Source organism: Triticum dicoccoides, chromosome 3B (genome assembly GCF_002162155.2).
Source record: "Triticum dicoccoides isolate Atlit2015 ecotype Zavitan chromosome 3B, WEW_v2.0, whole genome shotgun sequence".
Lineage (NCBI taxonomy): Eukaryota > Viridiplantae > Streptophyta > Magnoliopsida > Poales > Poaceae > Triticum > Triticum dicoccoides.
Window position 1 is genome coordinate 5233571 of NC_041385.1, and position 9450 is coordinate 5243020.

Genomic DNA, 9450 nt, shown 5'->3' on the forward strand with positions numbered 1-9450 from the left:
CAAACCTCTCACTCGGGGGCTTAGCTGCAGCCCAGTGCTCGCCTAAGGTATAAAAACTCCTACCGAGTGAAGAGCAAACCTCTCACTCGGGGGCTTAGCTGCAGCCCAGTGCTCGCCTAAGGTATAAAAAAAATCCTACCGAGTGAAGAGCAAACCTCTCACTCAGGGGCTTAGCTGCAGCCCAGTACTCGCCTAAGGAATAAGTCGACTGCAGTGGGCATCTTGCTGTGAACCTGCAATGGACAATTCGAGCCAAAAGCAATCATATCCAAACATCAAATCCAAGTTTAGGTCGATACCTAAAGGAACCGAGAGTGCTCAGGCACTAATCCTGTAAAGGTTTATCGGTTACAATTCCACTCGGCATACCGAGGCAAATTTAAAGTGTCGGGCTTAAAGGAAGTTTTTTACCCCTCCCGTGGAGGGCTGGAAGGAGCAACAAACTCATCAAGGTCGATTTCGTCTGCGATCCGGGTAGCAGCAGCGATGAAGGTTTCCATGAAGGACCTGAAGTCGTGTTTCTTGGTGTTGGCCACTCGGAGAGCCGCCAGCTTGTCTTCTCGCGCGTCTTTACAGTGGACTCGGGCCAGACACAGAGCAACGTCAGCACCGCAACGAGCCGAGGACTTCTTCCACTCTTGCACTCGGTCAGGGACGGCGTTCAGTTGAGCCATCAGCGACTCGAGGTCATTCTGGAGTGTTGCCCTGGGCCAGAGCGTCGAGTCGATGCGGGACGTAGCAACCTTCAGCCTTGCAAGGTAGTCCACGACAGCTGCGACACAGGACTCCAGTCTGAAGACATTCATAGAAACTTCATCATTCACTGGAGAATTGACGGGGTCAAGGTTTGGTTCCAGCTGGCTAGTCTCTTCTTCAAAGTTTCGACAGAATTCTGCAAGGACAAAATGCCGAATCAAGACAGTGGTCGAATGGAAGCATCACAGTTGAAAATGTTGGTCGAGTGTAAAAGATTACCTTCGAGCATAAGGAACAATTTCTTGGCAAGACCACCCAGGAAGCCTTCCAGGTCATTCTTCTTCCCAGTCAACTGGTTGATCTTCTCGGTCAGAGTAGTCTTGTCAGTTTTCAGTCGGTCGACATCCTTGGTGGCAATCGCCAGAGCAGCTTTTAGATTGGTATTTTCCTGTTCAAGCTTGGTGACTGAAGCTAACTTCTCGTCAGCAAGCTTGGTCTTCTCAGCTAGCTCAAGGTCCTTCTTCTTCTGGGCCTCCTTCACGTTGCCTGCAAGTTACAGCAAAGTCAGATTTTGAAACAAATGGAAGGAAAAAGGAGTCGTCGAGGTCTCACCGAACATACCTTTGGTCTCCTCCTTCGCCTTCGTCAGATTCTCCTGCACTAGCTTCAGATCCAGCTCGAGCTGAATGTGCTTCTGCTCCAGTTCCGTATAGCGAGCCGCAAGGTCACATGATTTCTACGAAGAACCAATCGACAAAATATCAAAGGTAATTCACTTCCAAGTGGATAAGAAAAAATCATACGTTTCTAAGACTACAGTCGAATGCAAGCATTCGACCGTAGTCTCGGGGACTACACCCAGTGGGTGCACTCAGCGTGCCCCCACTGGTTCTATTCAAGACAGAGTCGACCAGTCGACCAAAAAAATAAACTTCTTCAGACTGTAATCAACTGCCAGCAGTCGACCACAGTCTCGGGGACTACACCCAGTGGGTGCACTCAGCGTGCCCCCACTGGTTTCGGAAACCCATTCGCCCCAGTCGAATGATGAACAACCTTTACTTATAAAGCCTAAGGCCGACTGCCAGCAGTCGACCTTAGCCTTGGGGACTACACCCAGCGGGTGCACTCAGCGTGCCCCCACTAACACGGAGTTTTTTATCGACACACACAGTGGGTGATTGCTATGGATTTCAGAAAGAAAAAGTTTTGATAGCATATCCTAACAGAACAGGCGGTGGTCGACTGACCTGAACATTGCTTTGAAGGGCGGAGCTGGCGTCATAAGCTGCTTGGCTTGCATCCCGGATGGTCTTCACCTGCTCCATCATGATCCCTGCTTGGCGTATCGCCTCCTTAGCAGCGCTGGCTTTGTCCTCTGGGACGTGATGTGTTGTGAAGAGCGAAGGTTGCGCAGCAGTCGACGAAGTGGGATGAGCACTCGTCAACGGCACCGCGAAAGACACGGTGTGTCGAGTGGTGTTCTCCCCCTCCGTGACCACAGTCTCGGGCGCCGTCGCATCCTGGGTTGCCTTACCAGTAGACACCTTCCTGCTCCTCCTATGCCTCAGCGGTTCTTCATCCTCATCATCATCATCATCAGGAAGGGTGATAATGTCATTGGGTGGAGCTTCAGAAAAGATTCAAAGTTAGAAATCATGAGTCAGTCGACCAAGGACGGAATTAAGAGTATAGTACCAGGATTTGAGGTTGCTGCGTCCTCCATCTCATGGTCGTCAGCCTTGCCCGAGGTCTCAGAAGTTGCAGCACTAAAGTTCCAAAGAATCAGTCGACTAACTCAAGTATCAACCAGAGATAAAGCTTATACAAAACAAGAAGACTTAAGCAACATGTTTACCCTGATATGGTGGGGATGGACACCTTCATCTTCGGCAGGAGCTTGGTTGGCTTTGACGGAGCCACCTTCGACTGCTTCGGCGCCTTTTCAGTCGGCGCCGGAGAAGCGGTCCGAGGGCGCTTGGTCGACTGCGAAGCAGTCGCAACCCCCTTACCGCGTTCAGTCGCTGGGTCATGGACGAGTTTCGACCGCCTTTCCGAGCGCGATGGTGCAACCTCCTCCTCCTCTTCTTCTTCGTCCTCATCATCGTCGTCATCATCGTCGTCATCTTCGGCAGCGTCTGAATCCCACTCACCTGGCTCTCGCCCCCGCTGGCTTCTCCCTCCTCAGTCGGAGCCTGAGCTCCATTGGGCATCGAGTAGAGATGGGAAGGGCCTGGAAGACGTCAAGACAGAGATCAATCGACCAAGTTGCAGAACATACAGAAACAAATTCGACAAATATACAATAGAAGGCAGAGCAAAGGTACCTTGTCTGGAACGCTGTGATGGTCGAGTGGAGGAATCCTCCTGGATCCATGGGGATTGTCCTTGTTCCCAGTGACCGCGGCCATCCACCTTTCCACCGTGGCGTCGTCGACTGCTTCCGGGTGGACTCGAGTCTCGTCTTCAGTTCCGCAGTACAACCACATTCAATGGCTCCGGAACTGAAGAGGCTGGATACGCCGCCGAAGGAAAACCTCCAAAAGGTCCATGCCAGTCACGCCGTCCCGAACCAACTGCACCACGCGGTCCATCAGCATCTTCACATCGGCTCTCTCCTCCGGAACCACCTTCAGAGAGGAGGGCTTGTTCACTCGGCTCATGGTGAATGGAGGGAGTCCACTCGACTGCCCCGGCGTCGGCTCATTCTGGCAGTAGAACCAGGTCGACTGCCAGCCCCTGACCGACTCGGGAAACATCATAGCTGGGAAGGTACTCTTGTTCCTCACTTGAATTCCCAGGCCCCCGCACATTTGGACAACTTGGGTTTTCTCATCACCTGGACTCGCCTTCTTCACGGTCTGAGAACGACACGTGAAGATGTGCTTGAACAAGCCCCAGTGCGGTCGACAGCCTAGGAAGTTCTCGCACATGGATACAAATGCAGCAAGATACGCGATGGAGTTCGGAGTGAAGTGGTGGAGTTGGGCTCCAAAGAAGTTCAAAAAACCACGAAATAAAACGCTCGGTGGCAGAGAAAATCCTCGATCGACATGAGTGGCCAGGAGCACACACTCACCCTCTTCCGGCTGGGGTTGCCACTCTTTTCCTGGAAGTCTTGCGATGCCGTGGGGGATCAGCCCGTCGTCGGCCATGTCGAGGAGATCCTTCTCCCTGATGGTCGACTGGATCCAATCTCCCTGGACCCAGCCCTTCGGCAGGCGGGATCTCGACGAAGACCCGCTGCGGCTGGTGGATCTCCCCTTCGCCTTTTCCGCCGCCGCCGCCTTCTCCGCCGCCGACGCCTTCTTTGCGCGCTCCAGCACCGCCGTCTTCTCCTTGACCATGGTTGCCGGCGAGATGCGCAAAGAAGAGCTTTGCGGAGGCGAAAGCGGGTGCGTTGGGCGGAGACGAGGAGAGCAGAGGAGAAAGAATGGAGCACTGTTCAGAAACCCTCACTAGTCGCATTTATAACATCCCTTCCGAGTGGATGACAGGTGGACCCGGTCAATCTAATCATATCCCGAAACAGTTGCATTGACACGATACGTGGCGGAGAAAGCGGCGCGGAGATCGAGGCGTCTATGTCCTGTCCCGTCCGAGCGCCGCGGTTCGTTCCGCTTCGCGCGCTTCCCCAAATTTCGTATCCCGTGGAATCCGCGAGCGGCAGATCGGTCTGTCAGGCGCGAGATTTCCTGCGATCCGTCGCTCGGGAACCGGCAAAGTCTAAAAGATCACTCGACGAAAGACAAGAATGGATCGAGTCGACTGAAGAAAAGTTGCTCGTTATCAACAAAGAAGATCTTGGTCACGAACGACGCATAGCCAGTATGCCAAAAATCAATCGGAAACAGCATCAACTCCTTCCTCATTCAAACCTCAATCCATTCGGGGGCTAATGATGGATTCATGTACCTAGGGTAGGGTCATAGGCCTGACCTAAATGTCCTACCCAAGGACACCCTTAGAAGAGATCACCTTCCAGTCGACCAACGAGGAACCCACTCGACCAACTAGAAGGACTCGACCATGGAGACTCACTCGACCATGAAGATACACTCGACCACCAGAAGGTCAGAAGGCACTCTGCACTGCAATGGCCTGTAATTGAATAGACTTAATGATAGTTAAGGCACTTTATGTGGGGCGTTACCAGTAACGCCCCAGACTTAATGTACTTTAAACCCTCCATTACGTGGGCTGGCAGGGGTCCTGGCGTACTCTATATAAGCCACCCCCCTCCATAGGCAGAGGGGTTCGCACTCTTGTAACACCTATACACATAATCCACTCGACCGCCTCAGGGCTCCGAGACGTAGGGCTTTTACTTCCTCTGAGAAGGGCCTGAACTCGTACATCGCTTGTGTTTACAACCTCTCCATAGCTAGGACCTTGCCTCTCCATACCTACCCCCCACTCTACTGTCAGACTTAGAACCACGACATCGGGTACACCCCTCCCCTCACTGCCCTCCTGCGTACCGGAGGAAACCCTAGGACTAGTCCGGGCAGCAGCGGCGTCATCGTCGCCTCCTTCTTGAAGGTGTTGCTTGGTACGCGGCGCTTCGGGTGCTGGGAACGTGGTGGTACTTCTCCGGAGGGTGCAGCGGTCGCCGATCATCTTCGTTTCGTCGATCTGCCATTGTTGGCATTTATTTCTCTTCCTTTTTCTTTGTTTTTCTTTGGGCTTATTTGTGCTGCGGCCCCAACACTTATCGTTGGATGTATCGGTGGTTGCTTTGTAATACAAAGCGGGGGAAAACCCTTTTTCGTAACAAGTAGTACATCTTGATCAATTTCTATCTGGGCTTCAAATGTTTTTGAGTGGTTGATATTTTTCAAATTTTCGTTGAATTTTCATGTTGCTTTTATTTTGGATCATCAGGTTGACTTTGCTGGGAAAACAAATTTAAACACACTGAGGTTCTCAAAGAGGCCGGTGTAGTGAACGCCAATGTTGAGATAGAGGCGCATGGAGGGTCGGGGTGGAGGGGACACAGTCTATTCTTTGATCGGCGAACCAGTCAAGCGATCGACAAAGAGAAAAACCGACGAAAGATCAGGAAAAAAACTTTGCAGGATAGCTGATGAACCTGATCGGCAGACAAATCCTAGCTATGGGTTGAGCTGCCCACGATGGAGATCATGTGCATCGACCTTCCCGAGGACGGCGCGGTGCGAAAACTATGTTGGAGCTATGTCTAAGAATTTGTGGCTGACACTGAGGAAAATTGATGTAATGAATATGTTTACTATTAAGCCTTGAAGTCCGAGTATATATTGAGTGCAAGACTTAGAGGAGCAAGAATCCTCCTAGCGATAAGATGAATCCATTCATATCTAACCCCGTGTAATCTCGAAGTGCCAAATATATCTCTAGCATATAGGTTGGGTGCAAATTTTGGGAGGTCCAATTGTAATAAAACTATCTACATAAATTTATTTATCTTCAAAAAAAAAAATTCTATTCTTAGATTTTTTTTTGAAGGTAACTAGGGATTTTATTCAAGGATCATCAAGTCTGGGATACAAGCAATGTCTGGTAAAACCCCTAGCCACACATGGCGGCCCACCGGCAGAGACGCAGCTCCTTTTGCTACCGAGTGGGCCTCGAAATTATTCTGTCTACTCTCGAAACGAAAAATAACAGATGTAAAAAAACCCTTGGAAAGGTTGATTTCATGCAATATTGGCGCATAAACTGGTGAGGCTTCTTTGTTGATGTTGGTTACCACTTCTAAACAATCTGACGCAATCTCCAACTTCTGCAGATTCAAATCTCGTGCAAGGGCAAGGGCCTCGCTGCACGCTTGCGCCTCCAAGCTTGGCGGGTCGAGCAAGCCGTCAAAGACAACAGCCGATGCCCCTAGATATTTACCTGTTCTGTCCCTGCACACAACAGCTGCTGCTCCTTTCTCACCAAGTGTAGAGATGGCTCCGTAACAGTTTATTTTTACTGCTTCTTCTCCTGTTGGTGGACGTGCATTTTGTTAACTGGCGCCTGTGGCGTCCATAAATGGGCCGGCCCATCTAGGCGCCGGTTGACCATTTTTTTTAAATTCTGTGAATTTTTTTAAGATTGATGAACTTTTTTGAATATCGATGAACTTTTTCTAAATTTAATGAACATTTTGTCTGGAAAATGGATGAACTTTTTTTTACTTATGAACTTTTTTTCAGTTCCATGAACTTTTTTTCAATTTCTATGAACTTTTTTAAAATTTGATGAACTTTTGCGAAATTGGATGAACTTTTTTTCAATTTGAATGAACTTTTTTTCAAATTGATGAACTTTTTCAAATTTTATGAATGTTTTTCAAAGATATGAACATATTTTTTCAAATGGATGAACTTTTTTTCCCTAAATCTGTAAACCTTTCTTCATGTGATATTTTTATTTTCGAAAAAAAACTAAAAAAATAGGGCAGCACGCTAGTGAGCCGGCCCATGCTAGCAGCGCTGCAGGCGCCAGATCGTTAACGGGCGCCTGCAGCGCTGTATAGGAGCTCCCAGGAGGATGTACCCCCGGCCCCGGCCTCTGCATCTGAATGATGCATGCAGCCATATTATTAATTATTCACAAAGGCCATACAAGATGATACATCAATAAGCCTGAAGCCACCATCTTGGCAACACCGTTGCTACTCCTATCCCCATGATGAAGGCGTGCCTAACGTCCGGGCCTAATACCAAACAGACATCACACCAAAGCCTAACATCTAAAGCCGGGTGTCCCATCCAAGCCACTACCTGGATTGGGACCCGCACCGGCCTGACACACTCCCAGTGAGCATCGCATGCTGCAAGGGCCGTCACCTCCATCTTCCCTCGGTCCATCCTTAGAGCATAACTGATGCACCAACCTTGCTAGGCCTCTCTTCCATCAACGCCACCATGACGCCAGACAGCTTCCTCCTCCTGCGCGAGTCCATCTCCTCGCATCAGACGTCGAGACTCCACGGCGCCACGCCGCCGAGAACCGCCACCAACAATGTGGAAGATGAAGCACCGCTCCACCAAAGAGGCCGCCCTTCGGTCCCTCGAGCCCGTGTGCACCTCCAAGAATGACGCCCCCAAGGAAGAAACGACACCAGAGAGCCGCTGTCATCCGACCTACTGATCTAGGGTTTCCCCCGGAGGTAGCAGAGAGTGGCCTTGAACTTCTCCACGACGATGCCTTCAGGAAGGGGACGACGCAGACAACGTCGCCATCGCCGGCCTTTGCAATAGTCAATAGCAGGTTTTCACCCAGATTTGATCGAAGACCTCCATCTCTCGTGCACGGGCCGCCACCATCCCTGTTGGGATCTAAACGAAGACTCCAAGAAGTGGATCAGCGCCGCGGCGTCGTCGTCGTTGTGGCCGCCGTCGCCGGCCAAGGGTTTCCCCCGATCCCAAGAGCCCCACCATCCAATCACCGCCCACCACCCGGATCTGGCGAGCAAGGCCACACCGAAGCTCAGATCGAGCGGGATAAGGTGAAGGAGATGAAGCTGGCGCAGGTCGATCCAGATTTGGCGGCTGGCCGACGGAATCACGGCCGCCATGAAATCCCACCACCGGGTCCTCGCCGCCCACGCAAGCCGAGGAAGACCGGTCACACACCCGCAACCACCATCCGTCAGGGAAGGCGCCGCCCACCTTGACCAGGGCCGCCACCCCGGCACACCAACCTCTTCGCGCGAGGAGTAGCCAGCCCCGCCGCCACCTTCCTCGACGCTGCGCGGGCTTGCCGGCGGCTATCTCTGGTGGCGGCGAGATCTAGAGGGAGGGGAAAGGGGGCCGGCAGCGCTAGGGTTGGGGCCGCCCAAGTCGCCCCAGAGGAGCGACCCGGGGGCAGGGTTGGACCATACATACATTGGAATAATGCAAATAGTGAACCTATGGCACATTAGAATCCAAACTCACCCTGGAATGTTAATTACTGAATTTATACTTAAACCCAACTTAAATTATACTTATAAATTGGGTTTAAGTACAAGTTTTACTAAATCAGCGACAACTAACATGAAGATGTAGAGAGTATTATTTTGAGCCTAGCTAGGCACTTGATCTAAGTCCCTTGCCATCCCGGGCAGGCAGTGGCGGAGCCAGGAAATTTGTATCACTGGGGCCGAAGGCTGCTAAAACGGGCTGGGGAGGGCCAAGCCAATGAAAAATAGGCTTTTAACAGTAGATAATCACTGGTTTTTGCACTGTTCATCAATAAATTAGCACTACATCCATATTGTTAGGGGGGCCAGGGCCCCTGCTGGTCCCCCCTGCCTCCGCCACTGCGGGCAGGGCCGACATCCGCCGTTAGTGGCAGAGCGCCTGTCACCAGGCCTCACGCACACACGTCCTGCATAGACACAGCTACGTGGTGGTGTTGAGTACCCCTCTATCCAGATTTATAAGTCAGGCACGGGTTTTTCGGCCGTCAATTTGAATAGCAAAACATGTGTTATATGGTACCGAAAATATATCATTGACGTTAGTTGTTCTCCAGTTGGTAGACAGAGAAATTTGACTCTTTACAAATACCATAACAGCTACAAAAGATACATATTCTGATTTTCTCCTCGAGTTTCTCTCGTGCATCAATGCTGCTCTTCAAGTTGCCCAATTAGGCTCGTGTTTCCCGTGAACACTCCAATGGACAATACACTTCACATGGTGGAGGTAGTCTGATGTCTCCGCGAATGCTCCGACGGTGGTGATGGCAATGTTGTTGAGGAGATTGAAGACGAGAAGGACGCCGATGAAAGATGAAGCT